General features: G+C 45.7%; 1 long non-coding RNA gene across 1 annotated transcript in view; it reads right to left on the reverse strand.

The window, feature by feature from the left end:
• LOC138247339 (uncharacterized) overlaps window positions 1-18,932 on the reverse strand; it is a 156,768-nt gene extending 137,836 nt beyond the window's left edge. The window contains exon 1 of the long non-coding RNA XR_011194452.1: window positions 18,803-18,932. This is a non-coding gene — a long non-coding RNA (uncharacterized lncRNA). The remainder of the gene's footprint in view (window positions 1-18,802) is intronic.
• Between the last annotated feature and the right edge of the window lie 144 nt (window positions 18,933-19,076).

Here is a 19,076-nt window from a genome sequence, read left to right on the forward strand (position 1 = left end):
ATCCCAACCCTTGTCAGGGTGAGCTCTCCAAGTCACTAAATTAACCTGAGCTCATCCCCCAGTAGCTATGGCACAACACAGACAGGCTTCATTTATGGCAATGTGTAAACTATTTATGCACAACCAAAACAGTAAGAGTCAAAGTTCAAAACAATAAAAATTCTAAACCAAATTAGAAAACTAGAGTTCAGTAAACAAATGGCAACAAAACAACGAAATTCCAAAAAGGATAAAAGTAGATATGATTTTTTAAAGTTTTAAGTAGAAATGGAGCCAAGAAGCACAAACCACCAATGATAGACAATGTTCATGAAATACCTAGACTCAGTTTGAGGCTGACTGCGATGGAGCGTGGGATGGTTACACCAACCAGGTTCGTCCTAGTTAAACATTTTACCTTCTCATTTGGTCTTTTAAGTCCCAATCAACCACCTGAGTACACAGCTCAGCCCACCCCAGGACTTTATGGAAGGCACTTATAGACTCACAGGATTTGAGGCAGAGGCCCCCACAGGGTCCAGTCAGGTCCAGTTGCCACTGGACAGCAGGGTACTTCCAGAAAAAAGCCTCTTGCAAAATCTTGTATCCCTGTAGCCTCGCAGGAGGTCATCCAACTAACCCTTGGAGTCAACTTTTTATCTGGGATACAATAAGGAGCAGGCCCAGCTCTTGAGAGTTCCTCTCAGATTACATACAACAGCTCCAGTCCTCTTCTGGTCTTCTGCAGGTCTAGAAAATGTTCTGAAGCGGGTGCCTGGAGGTGTCACATTTACACCTGGGACCAGCTAGTGGGTGTGAGGTGACACCTGGGTGCATGCTAACCAATGGGGTCAAAAATCTTGAGGACATACCTAAGCAGGATCCCTGTTTACCTTACTGCAAGCAGGCCTAAATTGCCTTGTGTCAAGGCATGTTCAAGATGGTGAAATTCTTTGGCCACACTAAACTTGGGCTCTTAGGGCCGGAGGTGTGTGTTGAGAGTGTGCTATGGTAATCCTAGTTCCCTCCAACCTGAATCAGGAAAATTCAGTTTGAAGCAGGTATTGCACACTAATCAATCAATCAGGATTCGTAAAGCGCAGCTATTCACCCGACAAGGTACCCATTTACTTGCAGGTCCCGGATGCTCATTTGAACAGCCAGGTCTTGAGGGCCCTTCGGAATTCTCGAACTGAGGTGATGGTCCAAAGTTGCATGGGGAGGCTGCACAAACAACAGAAAAACAGGAGAAAAAGCAAGGAGACAGCAGTGATAAAGGGGGGAAAGCAAGGAGAAGGCACACAAAAAATTGGGGAAAAGGCAAGGAGAAAGCAGTGAAATCGAGGGCAAAGCAAGGAGAAGGCACACAAAAAATGAGGGAAAAGCAGGGAGAAAAAGCAGTGAGAATAGGGAAAATGAACAGAGAAGGCACTCAAAAACAGGGGAAAAGGCAAGGAGAAGACAGGAGCAAGAGTGATGCAGCAGCACATGGATAGCTGGGCCACGGACCTGCTCCACCCTAAACAAACCCAGAAACAGACTTCTGGTAGGACAAAAGCAGGGTTCTTCAGCAACCAGACAGGTGATACACAAGAAATGTCTTGGCATCCTGGTTTCTTCCTTTCAAGTGTTACATGTGGCTCAACATACCTCCTGTCAAGTAGGATTCATTTGATACTGTGCTGTCAAAAAGAGGCTTGCAGCCTCACCCCTGCATTTTCTGTGGAGTTCAGAGGAGTTGTCTCTGGTTATTCAGGTCAATCTTTTGTTTGCTCCTGGAAGAGATGTCGTACCTGTTTCACACCTATTCAAGGCTGGCAGAGGCTTATGCTAACTAGCCTAATGGCAGTTCAGTCAAGTAAAGGGTAACTTTTAAAAGTCACTTTTCCTTAATAGTTATAGAAAATCTAACTTTACCATTGAATTGGATTTTAATAACTATTAAATAACGTTGTTTAATTATTTTGTTTAATTATTTTTTCTAGCCCCTTTCATTCCTGAGACACAGTACTGGAATTTTAATCTGTACTCTGGTGTTCTACGTAGGACAGCTAGGCCTGCCACAATGAAAATAAATAGTTTTATAGCTTTTGGGCCTTTTCAGAGTAGGAACAAGGTAATAAGAATGTCTTAGATGTTTCACTTTTAAATACCATGTACCCTACCTTGTGGGTGACAAAGCTTGCGTAGGAGTGTCTTACTAATCTCTAAAAGCGAGATTTTTACCTGTCAAAAGTGTTATTATAACAGATCACATCGCAGCAGCCAGGATATGCAAGGTAGGCCTAAACCCATGTTTTATTAGTTACCCTAGTGGATGGCACAATAAGTCCTGCAGTCCAAATGTAAGAGTTAAATTTTCATGCCTTGGCTGTATTTCCACAGCATATACTATGGCTTAAAGAAAAAGTATGTTTTAGGGGGCACAGCACAAACACTTGGCAGTGGCCAGTTGTTCTCCAGTGTGCATAGCCTAAATAGCAGCAATAAAATGGGACCAGCAAAAGGCAAAAATCTGGGGGGACCACAAAGGCAATGCAAACTTCCTGTAATATTACCAATAGTTTCACACTCAATGTATGCATCTACACAGTTCCAGAAAAACCTGGAGATAATATGCAAAGTGTGTTTGAAAAGCTCACATATGACTGTAATTTAATTAGATGTTGGAAAATAAATGTTTCCAACTTGAAAATATTCACCATGGAGAAAAGGGAAGAACCCTGGCTGTAAATTAAAATATTTCCCCTTGAGAACAAACCAGTCATTTAGTGTTAGTCATAGATTTGGAAAGGAATAGTACCAGAATATTGTGGTCAGAATATGGTCTGACATAAATACAGTGTCGTAAATAGTCTCTAGAAAAATGTCATCCCAGTTCAATTAATATTAGAAAATCTACTCTCGGTGCGACAATGTTTTCGTAAACTATATTTATGAGAAAAAAATGTATGTGAGACGGTATTCTTGTGCATGAAGTTCTAGCACTCAACCACGCTAAAATGTGTGATTTTCATAGATTTCAATGCATAGACCAGGAGCCTTTTGTGAGTCACAGAGACACACATTCCAAAATTTGAAATTATAAGCCTAGGACCTTGTTCTCTGTAAAGCAGGCCCTCCTGATGTGCTCGGTATCTGAGCACTGATGTAGGTATGTAAAAACACTTGTCTAGTACATACCGACCTGGCCATCAACACAGTGTTGTGAATCTGAAGACATTCAGCCATTTTGATTAAAGAGACACTAACAATTCACATTGCTGGCAACAACACTTAAGGAGTTAAGAATGTTTAATAAACAGGACTGACCATTGAGAGACAATAGTTGGGAGAAACAAGTTCTCACATTCTTCAATCGTGATGCCCAATAACTCCTGCATCAATGCCAAACACTGCGGTTTAGGGTTACATAATGATTAAAGAGATGCCACAGAGAGTAGGGGCTGAGGATTAAATCCACTGAGCCTCTCAGTTCTTGTTTCAGATTGACAATAAGCCAGGGCATTACAGATAGGACCTACAGAAGATGTATCGAGAGAATGAATGGGCATCCTACCGGATTCTGAACATGGGCACTGGCGGTGTGTCCTTCTATTTAGGCCAGTATTTCCATAGGCATTTGCATGCAGTGCACACAAAGGTTGGGGATTCAACAGCCTTAGTCTGAATTGTGTTATAAAATTTGGATGCAATCTCACCAAGCCCTGCAGCTATATCATACTTTTATGCCCTAATAGAAGGAGCATTCTATTTTTAGATATGTTGTTGCTACAGACCGAAAATATACTTAAAGAACACACATCTAGCTAGGAACTAGGTCGCGCGCCGGGGGGATGGAGCGATTCAGGTCTGTGTAAAATATGTAAAGAGGAAGTTTTGAGAAGATAGTTTATTGTTGGCCTCTAAGGTGGAGGGATTTGGAGGTGTCTTTATAGATGATTCTTGAGGTATTTCCGAAGAGGGGGGGTATTTAGCTTCGGCTGGCATGTGGGTTGTTTTCCATATACTGGTTGCATACATTAACAAGCATTGACAAAGCCAAAAGATCTTACCTATGCAAGAGCTATCGGCTTTGCCAATGAATTTTAGCCACGTTGCATACCAGCGTGGCTTCGTTCAAGATGGCTAAAAGTTAGTGACATAGAGGAGAGTGGTGTGTCATGGAATGGAATGAAGAAGAGTGGAGTAGAGTGTTGTAGAGTGGAGTGGCAGAGGGTGTTTTGTATTGGAGTGGTATAGAGGGGAGTCGCGTAGAGTAACTCACTGGAGTGGCACAGAGTAGAGTGGACTAGTGTTGAGTGCATTAGCACAGAGAGTTGCAGAGTATGTGGCGTAGAGTGCAGTGGCATTGGATTCAGTGCGTACAGTACAGTGTCGCAGAATGCAGCAGCGTAGATTACAGTGGTGCAGAGCGCAGTGGCGCAGAACGCAGTGGTAGAGTGGAGTGGCACATAGTAGAGTGGCACAAAGGAGAGTGGCGTAGAGTAGGGTGGCGTAGAGTGGTGCTGCGCTGTCTGGTAGACTGCGACCTAAAAAGGATCGGTTACCTCCCAAAGCAGACATGACACTAATAACCTAAGGCTTCCTGGAGGATGGAGAAAAGAGACAAGTTGATGGCTAGTGAGTTGAGCCAAAATCTGTAGGGATGGTTACCCAAAGATAATCAAAGGTAAAGACACGTAAAGGAAGTGGTCCAAACTCAAAGCGATGATTATTAAATGTTGCATAACGATTAAAATGTATTACGGCCTGCAAGCAGTCGCCTGAACTGTTCACTTGAGTAAATCTGTGGCTATTCAAACCCACAACTGGTCTCAGCGGTTGTGCTGGTTCGTGAAATGGGGCTCATGGCCAAATATGGCCTGAGAGCTCAGGTTTTATATATGAGGGAACTTTGCACGACGGCTGTGGTACGTGCTGCACCCGTTCTGTGTGTGGAGCGTGCACCACTACTGTCTTTGGTTGGGTGTGTTTGGTGGTTATTTACAATCTTATGCAGCTGTCTCTCCTATTCCCAGGGCAGTGGAATTAATAGAGAACCAGATTGAGCAGCACGCCAGCTAAATTATGTATCAATAAAAAGAAAACTATGCAGCATAAGTGGCAGATTCTGTGGCAGTACCATTTTGCGCTTTTGTCATTTTACCACATTTTCATACTGTCTGTGTAAACGTACACCCCACTGATACCTGTTTAAAATCGAAATACTGCAGTCAACTGAAAGGTAACCAGTTATCCTTTACAAAGTGACATACGCAGCACCAGATGAGATGTTTGCAATATTAAAGCCACAGTTTTTTTCTTTGTTAAAATTTGCAAACTGCGCCGCACATGGTGGGTTATATGGCGAGTGCGGAAAATCCATAATTATGTGAAAACAACACTGAGGGCTAAGACCCTACCTATACCATTATTTTGAGCCGGAAAAGCTTAATTAAACGCCATTCACTACATTCAAGCCAAAACAAATCGAGTTGAGTTGCAAATGCTTTTTGAAATGCACGTTTTTGTTGTACCTATGGTTTCCATATTTGTAGAAAGGAAACTTAGACTGGAAGGCCAGGTAAGAGCAGTCCAAGTCTGATGGATGCAGATAAGCATGCTTGTGATTTTTTTAATGCAAGCAAAATATTGTGTAAATCCCGTTTAGTGGGGTCACCTACACTGCATGTAACGATTTTTTTTTTTACTTTTACTCAATTTTTTTCACTGAGTGGTCATCTGCAAGAGATTGGTTTGAGCAGAAAATGTCTTGCAGGGACTGAGAAACTGGCTGTGCGACATGGTTGTACGTGCCGCATTAGCATAATCCACTATGAGACTTCAGACACTGTATAGAAATTACATCGATTGTGCATCATGTGCAACGATTGCATGCCACGGCATACCTTCTTGTTGGGGTGGAAAAGGTTGGCTCTGGAGAACATGCACCCTTGCCTTGAATTACCGTTTGTAAGTTTCTGCAGATTTTGTTTTTTGCTTTTGCTTCACCACACAACAATCATGCATGTGCACTGATAGCTCCCCTGTGACATATGTGATCCGTACTGAAAAGTTTCGCCATGAACACTCCCCTTTATAAGAGTGTGGCTTCAGTTAGCTTGCTGTGTTGTACAGAACCTTCAGTGGTTGCAGCAAAGCAAAATGGTGTGGCAGATCTGTTTGCCTGTGAAGTTCGAGGTAGTGTTTCCTAGCATCTCCTGCTCAAAGTGGTCTGCCATTCTCCTGTATCAGGGTCCTTCACTTCATCCACGAGAGACAAGAAAGTCAAATATGTATTGTGTCCGTAGTTAGGTAAGAGAGAAGCATGTGTGTGGCGGCTGATTATTGGCAGACTGAAATCTATTGTCATTTCCAATACGCTAGTGCTACATAAGACGGAGGATCCTACCAGACAGCAGTTATGGTTTGCCAGACTCTCTCAATGCATTCCTAAGGCTTTTTTCGGTACACCAGACTCTAAGATGAGGAAGGATGGAGATCGACGGTTCTCTTTGTAAGAATGGAAAAGACCATATCCTTTCCTGTTCTATTGTTCCCTCAAAGTGGTACACTCCGTAGAATAATAGGTAGTTAAGCTGGGTGCTCCCCACTCCTTTATCCCCTTGCTTAGAGTGTTCCCTGGCAGGATATTCCCCACTCCTCCTCGCTTTTTTGCTAACACCGAAAAACACATACTTCGGTAGATCAGTCTAGGATGAACAAGCAAAATGAAAGAACTGACCCAAATCAGTCTCTGAGCTAATACACAAACTGCAATCTTAGAATAGGTATGAGGCACAAACTACCAGACAGGATAAAAAAAGATTTCTTTACACCAGAAACTAGGGTCCTACACCAGTAGAGGACGAGAAACTCTTTTTGTGCCAGGGTTGGAATCACTGATGACCAACTCCCTTTCACAGGGTTGGAAACAGCAACCCAGTAGTTCTGCAGTTTGCCAAGAGCAAACCGGCTTGTGCCTCCCTTGAGGGAAGGACTAACTGATGAGGAGAGGTTCTGGAGGTTCCCCTGCATGCGGAAGATGCTGCCTATAAAAAGAACAGAATCACTAGGAGTTGGGGCAGGAAGAATTGATATTTGCCTGCTGAAGCTCCAGGGGAAGATCTGCACTGCCAGAAAGTGAGGTGGTGTCCTAAGGCTATAAATGGCCGGTATAAGCCTTCTGTTCCAACATTCCAGTGTTTGTCTTTCTGTTTCCCCCTTTTTAATTTAGAACAGTCTACCCTCAGTCGCTGTAATGTTCTAATAGCCTTATTCCCCTTCTGTCTCTAGATATATCAGTTGTTAAGGGCCACCACTAGGTATAGTCTCTCAACTGCTGCTTTGGTCTATGACCTACGTTCAGGGCCTTTAAAAACCGGAATAGCCCTGAGCTCCAGGCCACGAGGCTATATTAATCACCATTATGTGTTTGACTCTAGAAAAAATTCCTCCATTTGTGCACAAATACCGCCAAGGTGCATTTCTTGGAAAACTACTAATTTTCGCAAACATCACACATATTATTTGTGCGAAAGAATCAATGTCTCTGTCTCTACACAGGGAGTTGTGGAGTAGACCAGCTTTAAAAGTGGCTTGAAGACTTTGCAGCACAGGAGGTGTGGATGGCACACCCCTCGGCGGGGTTGAACACACAGAGGGCATACATCATTACATTTAAAATTATCGATGCAGTACTGGGTTAAAAGTGCTAATTTGTGACTCTGAATCAAGTTAGAAGTTCTGAGTTAGGCAAGCACCTGCATATATGGGACACGGCCTTGGCCTTATCTATGTTAAGTCAAAGGTGGAAAGCTGCCTTAGAGCGCTATGACACAGGAGTACCAGACTTAGGCCCTCATTCTGACCTTGGCGGTCTTTTCGCAAGACCGCCGAGTTACCGCCGCGGTAAAGACCGCCGACCGCGGCGGTATGCCGCTGCGCGTATTCCGACCGCTGGGAGCGTTCCGCCGGAATACCGCCAGCAGCCACACTGGCGGTCGGCGGGAAAGTGGAGACTGGTCAACCTCCACCGCCACGCCAGCAGAACACCGCCCCCAGAATTACGACCCACATTTCTGTGTGGCGGTCTTCTGTTGGCGGTCTTCTGTTGGCGGTCACGTCCCTATGGCTCCCGTCGCCTCCCGGAGGACCAACGCACAAGGTAAGTTGATCGTCCGTGAGGGGAGGGGGTGGGGGGGTGTTGTGTGATGTGTGCGTGCATGGGGGTGTGCGTGTGAGTGTGTAGAGGGGGTGTGTGAGTGCGTGCATGCGGGCGGGGATTGCTGCTGTGCCTATGGGCAATGTGTGTAGTTCGGCGGGTGCGCATGTCGGCATGTATGTGTGCGGGTATGTGTCCCCGTTGTGTATGTGTGTGTGTAGGGGGTGTGTATATGTGCATGTTGGGGGTGTGTGCATGTCGGGGTGCATGTATGTGCATGTCGGGGTGGGGGTGGGGAGGGGGTTCGTACCACCTCTGGGGGGTGTCAGGGGGGTGGAGGGTGTGGGGGGAGGACTCGGGGGGCAGTGGGGGGTGGGGGAGACCCCTATCAGTGCCAGGGAAGGAATTCCCTGGCCCCGATAGTGCCTACCGCCATGGTTCGCACGGCGGTTCCCGAACGCAAGAAACCGTGGCGGTAAGCAGGGTCATGATAGCGTTGGCGGTCTTGGGTCGACCGCCTGACCGGAGTGCGCAGACTCCAGCCCGTCGGTCATGACCGCCGTGGCTGTCGGAGTGGGGAAGTGGCGGTCGGTCGCGGCGGGGACCGCCGCGGTCAGAATGCCATTTTTAATACCGCCGGTCTGTTCGCGGTCCGACCGCCGCCTCTCCGCCGACTGCCAAGGTCAGAATGAGGGCCTTAGTCTGAACATCGCAAATATTGCCCTTTTGCTAACCAGGTGAGGGTACCAAAATAGAAACTCGTAATCATGGCTGGCGTTCCAAAGAAGTTTCCTTTGCAGTGTCCTCTCAAACGAAATATTGGGAGCAACATAAATAGAAGCACTCACCACCCTCTGCCAATTTAGAATAAACAGTGCAGGTGATTTTACCACGGCCTTTGAGGATAAATAGAAGGCAACTATTAGAGGGAAGCGATCATCCACTTCCCACCCAGGAAGCGCCACAGGAGAATGAGCACAGGGACAATTCATCCCAAGAATGGACATTGGCCCAGTGTTGGCCAAGGTGAGGAAGAACATGGCTTCCCAAAGGCAGAAGTACCCAGTTCTTCATCAGAGTTTCAGTCATCCGTACAACTGGGCTGTAATCGCACAACTGCATCAAACAAGCGATTCATCTGGACTGAAAAGAAACTAAATTCCAGGTTTATGTCCAATGACTCAGTGGCGCCCCCTGCAAACGACACAGAGGTGCCCCCGCTCCGGACTCACTCAGGAAGGGTGCTGTGAAGAGGGGACCCCCTGGAGCTCGCGGGCACCGTGCACATGCACATCTATGACTGGCAGACAGAGGTGCCACGGAGAAATGCTGTCTTGAAAAGTCAATTCGAGAAAAAAAACGTTTATTTTGGAAGTAGTTGGAGGGCTAAATCCACGGGATTTTCCAAGAAAAGAAGCACAAGAATGGGCTGATTAGTAGAATAACCGTAGATCAGAAGCTGACAGGTACAGAAAGCCTGAGCCGTGCAAGCCACCCCACCCCTGCAGCACAAACCTCAGTGATCCTGACGAATAGGAAAGAGATCAGGAAGTGGACTGAATATTCTCAAGGAGACCTGGGAGAATTCACTTCCGACGACTGAGAATTCAGGGTGATTCAAACTTGATCATGCATCGAATTCTTTTCCTCCTCGAAGAAGTTCATTGAAAATTGTAATGAACAAAAGAAGTGGACTCTTAAGTAAACAACACTGTAAAACTATGAAAACAAGACTGTAAAAATAACAAATGCAAGAAATGCGCAGAACAAACAGCAAAGATATTAAAAGTGTGAAAGAATAAACTTGAAAGCAAGAGTGGTAGCTCGGGAGCTGCAGCTGACTAACGATTAAAGGAAGAAAAAAGAGAAAAGGAAAATGCAACACAGGCTTTGAGCTTCAGTGTTAGAAGACACTAGGTGTAGCAGCATGGCAGCTACTGGCAGCAGTAGCTCTTGTAGAAACAAACGTATTATGTAATGCATGATCAAGGAGTGTAGGCACTGGTAACCTTTAAGTAGTCCCAAAAAAACCTAAAATATGAGGAAAGGTGGCATTCAACAAACTAATGGATGAATAGCTCTGCCCGTATACCACCCAGGAAAAGTTGCTGAATGTTTCTCAAAAGACTGCACTGTTGATGGTCTACTGCATTGTGGAACTCATTTAGCAAATTCTGAAGAATCACTTTAGTAATGACAGCCCACGGCTGTTGGTAGGAGCTGTCCCATCCTGTTGTTTCACTGATGTTCCCTTGAAAAGGTTATTTGAAAGTCTATCAGTGTCTATAACGACACATACTACTGCTTGCTATGTGTGTTTTTATACGTGTCTACCAATAGTATAGCAAGACCATCACCACTCTTTTCCTCCTCTGCCCTTGTAGTCTGGAAATATTCCACAGTCCTTCCCTAGGCAACCTTGAACAGGAGCCTAAGAAACTACCTTTGCTACATGCCCAAACAGCATGATGTAAGTAGATAAAGTCCTAGTCTGTCCGCCAACTGAATTCAATATGTCCTAACTGTGTCACTCTACATTAGCTGCAGGAGGTAGAATGCCTATCAGGGTGCTGTCTCTTGATTGCCTGGCACCAAACGTCCCAATCCCACATTTAGGGTGATTGACAATAGACGATTGTACGACAGAACACCGACTTTGAAAACAACTAGTGCCTTAACAACGAGGTCTGAACACCAACCTCGTTCTTACTACTAATGATTTTACCACGAATGCCTTAACAACGATATTTCGTTGTAAAGGCATTCCTGATAAAAGCATTACTAATAGGCACCATTCACCCTACATCCTTCACCCCACCCCCCCATCCCCACCCCAAAACCTAAAACCCTCTAACCCCCACCCCCTCCCCAAAACCAAAAACACCCCACCCCCCCAACCCCACCCCAAAACCTAAAACCCCCTGACCCCCCACCCCCTCCCCAAAACCAAAAACGCCCCACCCCCCCAACCCCACCCCAAAACCTAAAACCCCCTGACCCCCAACCCCCTCCCCAAAACCTAAAACACCCCACCCCCCGAACCCCACACCAAAACCTAAAACCCCCTAACCCCAACCCCCTCTCCAAAACCAAAAACGCCCCGTCCCCCCAACCCCACCCCAAAACCTAAAACCCCCTAACCCCCCACCCCCTCCCCAAAACCAAAAACGCCCCGTCCCCCCAACCCCAACCCCACCCCAAAACCTAAAACCCCCTAACCCCCCACACCTCCCCAAAAACGCCCCACCCCCCCCCAACCCCACCCCAAAACCTAAAAACCCCTGACCCCCCACCCCCTCCCCAAAACCTAAACCCACCACTTACCTTAGTCGACCCCTCGTCACCTGCGTCGTCCTCCTTCGGCAACTCCCTTCTTCGTATCTTAACCATGCATGTTCGTTGTTCAGAACATACGTAGTTAAGGCACAAAATAACGGAGTCGTGGTTAAAAAAAGCGTTGTTGCGCTTTCGTTAACCACGACATTCGTAAAAAAAAAGTTGTGAAAAAGGATGTTTCCCACAATAGACTGCTTGTCCAACAGCCACCAACTTAGGACATAAGTTTAACTTCCACTTCAACTTGAACAGTGACACTCATCTCTCTATATCTGGGTGCACTGAAGCATAAGTCTCAGATCCAGTCTATAGTTGAGCCAGTGCTTTGCTGTTGTCCGCCCATTTGTTATGTTAGACTTGCTGGAGTTCTATGATTGGGTAACACTTAGGAAAGCAGTGGCACACCCTGAAGCCCTCCAGAGACTCTCCACAAAAGGAAGTGGACTGCAATAATGCACAGTGCAGCTGAGTGGCCCCAGGAGAAGTGATTCTGCCTTGCACATGAGTATAGTAGGTTTTATTTAGTAGGGAAATCAAGCTGTTTCACTTTTGATACTCTGAGGTGATCCCTACACCTCCAGGATCCAGGGCCGAATCTGGCCTGCCTTATATCTGGAGCAAGCTCTCGTAATCCTTCAGCTACAAAATCACTGCCATTTTCAGCATCTTTAACCCACAACTAGACCCGACAGACCTAAACAAATGCCTCCCAATCTTATCCAAAAAAACAATGCTAACCACATGGCCCATCATCACCCTAGAGGCAACAGCCACAGCCATGAATTCCATTCACGCAGGGGCCCCCATCGGACCCCTGACCCACCATGCCTATCCCAGAAGAGTGCAACCCATCAGCACCATGCTCACACCCATTCTGAAGGCATCCACCCCTTCCATGACCTTCCCAGATTCTTAGAAAAACGCAACTGTCCTCCCAGTGCTAACGAAACCCACTGTGGACACTTCAACGTTCATCAACTACAGGCTAATTTCCCTGCTAGCACTCCCGGCCAAGGTCTTAGAGAAAATCATCAACAAACCGTCTCACCATATATCTCAATGACCACCAACTCCTTGACACCACTCGGTCTGGTTTCAAATTCAACCACAGCATGAAAACTGCCCTCATTGCTGCCACCGATGACATCCTCATGACTCTGGACAGAGGAGACACAGTGGCCCTCATCCTCCTAGACCTCTCTGCAGTTTGACACAGTCTCACACCCCATGTTCATTCAACACCTGTACCACATCGGCATCAAAGGGGATGCACTCCTTGGATCTTCTCCTTCCTGACTGGAATGACTCAGTCAGTCAACCTAGCATCACACACCTCGGCTGCTTGTGACCTCCTCTGTGGAGTTCTGCAAGGCTCCTCCCTGAGCCCGACCCTCTTCAGTGCATGCATGATCCCTCTAGCTGGCATGATTTTCTCCCACAACATCAACCTCCTCTCCCACACTGATGATCCACAATTCATTCTCTCCCTCATGAACAAGACACCTAGTACGCGGATCAAGTTCAAAGCCTGCATGTTAGACCTGGCATCTTTTGGCATGTTTCCCCTGTCTTTTTGCCTTCTGACCTCTTGTTTTTATGGTATGCTGGACTCTGTTTTTGCTGGTTTATTGTTTCTGCACACTTTATCACTGCTGATCAGTGCTAAAGTGCAAGTGCTCCCTAAGTAAATTGTATTGGTGATTGGTTTATCCATGATTGGCATATTTGATTTACTCATAAGTTCCTAGTAAAGTGCAATATGTGTGCCCAGGGCTTGTAAATCAAATGGTACTAGTCGGCCTGCAGCACTGATTGTGCCACCCACATTAGTAGCCCTGTGAAGATGTCTCAGACCTGCCACTGCAGTGCCTGTGTGTGCAGTTTTAAACTGACAATTCAACCTGGCAGGGAAGGCCCAAACCTTCTCTTTTTGTACATGTAAGGCACCCCCAAGGTAGGCCCTAGGTATCCCCATGGGCAGGGTGCAGTGTATGTTAAAGGTAGGACAAGTTATGATGTGTTTTACATATCCTGACAGTGAAATACTGCCAAATTGTTTTTCACTTTTGCAAAGCCTATCTCTCTCATAGGTTAACCTGGGGACTTCCTTTCAATATATTTTAAGTGCTGTTTCCCATTGGGAGCAGATAGAGATCTGGAGTTATGGGTCTCTGAACTCGCCATTTAAAAATACATCTTTTGGTATAGTTGTTTTTTAGATTGTCAGTTTGAAAATGCCACTTTTAGAAAATTGGCATTTTCTTGTTTAACCATTCTGTGCCTCTGCCTGCTTGTTTATTCCACATCTGGGTCAGACTGACAGTTGAGCTGTTTGTGAATCTCCACTTGACAGTGACACAAAGGGAGCTGGGGTGTGGCCTGCATAGCCTGAGAGGCCATTTGGGCTAGAGTGGAGGGAGGAGTGGTCACTTCCACCTGAAAGGGCTGTGCTTGCCCTCACACAATGCAGTCTCCGACCCCCTGGTGTGTGTCTGGGGCCAGGCCTGGGCAAGGTAGGATCTTGTCAACAACAAAGACTTTCCTTTGAAGTTTGCCTACTTCAAAAGCAGAACTGGGAATAAGTAGTGACCCAAACCCCCATACTTTCAGAAAACCTCTGGATCAAGAGGAAACTCTGCCAAGTAGAAGAGCTGAAGAGCTGAAGGAGGAGTACTGCCCCTTTGCTGTGTGTGCTTTGCTGGGCTGTCCTTCAGTTGCTGCTTCTGCCTTAAAGAGGGCAAAGACTGAACTTTGGTTTGTATCCTGCTTATGAAGTTTCTTCAAGGGCTTGGAGTAGAGCTTGCCTCCTGTTGGAAGTCTCAGGGATATCAAAGACTTCAGCTTCATCTGCCTACAGCACTGGGAACTGTGTGTTTTGGGCTACAACGGAAGAAAAACCACTGTGACGCCGTCAACAACGCCGCTGACTGCACCATGACCTGACGACGCCACACAGAACCCTGTCCCAAGTCGCACCGCAACCCTGGTCTCACCGATGCCACCACCTGACGCCGTCACCAAGCCGCTGCTCGCACTGTGACCTGTGGGCCCGCACTCCGCATCGCCTTGCTCACACCGCATCCTTGGCATCCCAAACGACGCTCCACGATGACATAGACGCCTCTGCCTGCCCTGTGGCCTGAGGACACTGCTCTTGAGGTACACAAAGCAATGTCCCATCCCACACTGCAGACCAAGTCCACCGATGCCAGCACCATTGACTCCTGTGTTATCAACAGGCGCCCCTGTCTGCACCGTGACCCCTGGGACTCCACTTGCTGGCCACCAGAGCTAGGACCAACACCCACGCCAGGAACTTCGAGATCTCGATCAACAGCAAACTTGCCAGGACCGCCCAAGTCAACATCTTCACCACCTCATGCTTCCATACCCTGAAAATGCCACGTAGTCCCTGATCAGAAGCAAGCTGGACTGTGGGAACACCCTGTTTGCCGGGATCACCAAAAAGCTCACCAGGAGGCTGCAGACCATTCTGAACTCAGCAGCCAGAATTACTCTCAACCTCCCATGCCTTACTCACATCACACCCCTCCTGAAGGAGCTTTGTTGGCTCTCCATACACAAACTACCACAATTCAAACTCTTCACCCACACTTTCAAAGCACTTCATAACAGGGGTCCAGCATACTTCAACAATTGCATCAGCTTTCACAAACCTTACAGACATATCCGCTCATCAAGAATCCTACTTGCACATATCTCATGCATATGAAAAACTAGATCCAGCACCCAAGCCTTCTACTACAATGCTCCTAAAGCATGGAACAATCTGCCACTAAACATAAAATCCTCCTCCTCACTTCTTAAATTCCAAAAAAAGCTAAAGACCTGTTTTTTTAAGTAGTCTACTTGGGCCTAGGTTTGGCTAGGCTCACACCTGCTCAGTACCTGGATATAATCCCGGGCGATAGTGTGCTCTACAAGTCTGCATAACCTAACATTGCATGCCCACTGAACTTCCAACCTGAACAACTCAGCACATTGACTGGAAGAAAAAAACGATGATCCTGAAGAACCGGTGTATGGTGCAAAGAATCCTTCAGAGTAGTGCCACCTTCATACGCAATGAAAAAGTGAACCCTTTTTGACCGCAATTCTTTCTCCAGACTATGACCAAAACGTTGGACATAAAAAGAATGTCACAAAAAGCTCCTCTGGGTTCAAAGGCTCAGAGACGCCCAGTATCTTGCCTGAGAATGCTGAAATCTTGTACAAAAATGTGGGAGTAAAGCCTTTTCTGATGAGTAAAAATGTCTAATGATGGCTTCGTAAACTTCTGGCACATGCACTGAAACTCCTTCATTTTGATAATTAATTACCTGGATGAACAGAACTCCCAGCTTTGTAGAGGCTATTCCAGGGCTACCAGAATCATGCATCAAGGTTTTCTATTTTATGCAGGAAAAGGGGCTAATTATGCAGCACATTCTCTGATAGTATTATTTTCATCCTTTTGAGCTAGAAACATTTTTGTAAAATCAGCAAATTATTTGGAAAATGTGGCAGATCCATACTTATGTAATATATAAATGCTGGGGACACAGAATCACTTTAATCCACCAGTCCTTGCCATTGTCCATTGTTTATTAACAATTTATTAATGATCTGTAAACCTAAATATTCTAATTGCGATCAATGCCTGTAAGATACACCGTGAATAAAACAGCTTTTTCCATCTAACTGCGCAGAATAACATCTAATATAAAAAAATATGGGTTCCATGAGTTATATGGTCCTTCGTTGCCATCTCAGCATCCAGGTAACATTTACAACCCACTCAGCCTTCAGCCTAATGTTTTTTTTAATGTTAATGTAACACCCCCGTCATTGTAGTATTGTACGTACATAGAGGTAATGTGGGTGATAGTAGCTGCTGTAGCACCTAGCGGCCTTAGGCTATGAAATGGGCAGCTCTGCTATTCTCTCCGTGTCAGCAGATGGAATGCTAGTGGCATGCTAACATAGCGGTGAAGGTTTTAGATTGATTATGTGTGACATTTCCCAGGTTCCAGTTTGTGAATGAGATTTTACTGCCAAATGTGCAACACTTTAAGTGGCACTTTCTCTTGAGTAAATCAAACCACTGACTAGAATTACAAGACCCCCGTGCAAGTTTTCTGTTGCTGACATATCACATTATAATGAACATATGCCTAAAAGCAAGCTAGACTTATTTGCTTTGGCAAAGCTTGTTAACAGTATCATTTCACTGCAGTTTTCACTGTTAGTCACTTACGCCATTTTTCTACTGAAATCTTTCTGAAATCCTCTATCTGTATCTCTCACACATCCTCTCTTTCCTCTTTGTCTTTCTGCATGCCACCCTGGCACCGTGCTCTTTCTCTCACACACACACACACACACATATATATATATACGTCAATATTTCAACAGTTGTGTCCCTCCTTCACATTCTTTCGCACACTTTCTCATAAAATGATAATTACAGTTGGCACACGGGTTACCATCATGCTGAGTGCTCTGCAGCAAGATCAGCGATTGGATGAGCACATAATCAGAACAACCTTATGCCGCACCAACACGCACTGTGAGTAAGTCTTGAGTAAGTCTCTCCGACTTGATCTTCAACTCTAGATCTCTCTAATGTAACCCATCATACTCACCCGCCCTTAATCTGAACTCACCCAGTGACCTACAGAGGATTCTATTCCCAGTTAATGGCAGGGTAAGACTGAGACAGATATAGGCCTGGACACCAAAATTAAGGTGGCCCCCATTAGTGAATTAGAAAGCTAAACAATCATTGGCAGAGCCAGTGGGTCTCGCCTATACAAGATATAGTGGTTTGTCAATATTTTCTTAGACATGTTTCACAGCAGCACAAACTGCTGTGCAACATGGCTTAAAGTCAAATAAAAAAGCGCTATGATGCAGCCAGCGTTGGCTCCTTAGCACTTTTTTAAGCCAAGGTGCATAGCAGCCTACGCTGCTGTGCAGTATGTTAATAAAAAAGCAAGGGGAGGAAAGCCACACGAGGAAGGTGCATGAAGGAGTGTGGTAGCAGTAACAGTGGGCAGCAAGAGGGGGAAGCAGCATAAAGAAGGCATGGGGAGGAGGGTGGAAGCAGCAACAAGGGGAAGCGGAAAAGCAACATGAGGGAAGTGTAGGGGAGGGATCAGCAACAACAGACAGCAAAAGGAGGGAAGTATGGGGAAAGAAAAGCGAGGAAGCACCAGATGGGAGTCAGCAACATGGAGAAGGGGTGTGTGGGAGAGGAAAGAAACACCGCACACATGTGGGAGTTGGAGGGAGAAGAAGAAAAAATAGTATCTTAATCATCTCAGGCAGCCGACAGGCACTAATTATGTTGAATTAATCTGTGCTTCGTCCATGCCTCACAGAAAGAAAAAGAAGTGACGCCTGGCATGCGATGGGCATTTAGGAATCAGCAAAGACTGACAATAAAGCCAACGAAGGGTAAACAAGGGGCAGTCTCTAATCCTTTACTGTAAAGAATGTGTCTCACAAGAAACAGCACAAGCAAGAGGGCATGCAGCTCGTGCACTGTCACAGGCTTGATCTAAAAAGATGTCCATGTATGCAAAATTAGGGCACTTTTGAACTTTTAAATACATGTTATAAAAGTGTATTGCAAGGTATGGGAGGCTTCAGTAATTTGAGCTTGCTGCAGACAATGTTTGATTTAATATGAGGGAAATCAGTAATACCAAGCATTTGCAAAGCAACGGGTCTCACATTTCACCGAGTTAGAGCTATTGGCATTGTAAACTCCCAACCGGACTTTTTCTGCCACATTAAATGGAAAAAAAAAAATGAGTGTGATCGCGCTGCTAAATAAAGAGAAAAAGTAGTCCAGAAACCATATGGAAAACATGGAGCCTCCTATGTTTCCAGTAGTTAGTCGGTGCGCTCGAGGAGGGCTAAACACTGAAAAAGGCATGACGTTTGCATGCCTTTCACAAATGAAAGCAAGCGGATTTTAAAAGGCAAGCCCACAAACCAATGTAAGGGACTGACGTGATATGGGTGTAGTTAGAAGCCCAAAGATAGATTACATCAGGGGACGGAGCGCTTTGCGCTCGCCCCTAAAATCCAGACCAGTAGACAATAAAACAGGCCCACAAACTGCCAAAAATCCAGCACACACACTGACCTGTCGGATCAGTCTATCAAGCATTGCCTAATTACCATGCAGGCCTGTCCGACCTGGTTATGCACTATACAAGAGATGCATGTTGTATAGAAATAAATTACAGAAATACATCTGGTAAAATATGTGCTCTTAGGTAACGTAAGATGAAGAAAAACGTGAAATGTAAACAGAACTGCATAACTCACATGAACAAATCGTCCTAAAGACAGGGACTCCCATCGTTCCTGTAGTTATATTCCTCTTCGCCACTGGAGCCGAACTTGATGTTACCAGGAGGATTGTGTCTGGCACTGACCTACTTGAGAGGACGAGGGGGTGAAGGTGGGGTGAAGAAAAGGCGGGCGAGGAAAACCACCGTAACAAATTCTTGATTCGGAGGTAAGAAATGTGCAACGAGTAATGAGGATTATCTGTAAGTAATCGAGGCATTAACTCTGTATTGAAGAACTGCTCCCCCGC

This window comes from Pleurodeles waltl, chromosome 7 (assembly GCF_031143425.1).
Source record: "Pleurodeles waltl isolate 20211129_DDA chromosome 7, aPleWal1.hap1.20221129, whole genome shotgun sequence".
Classification (NCBI taxonomy): domain Eukaryota; kingdom Metazoa; phylum Chordata; class Amphibia; order Caudata; family Salamandridae; genus Pleurodeles; species Pleurodeles waltl.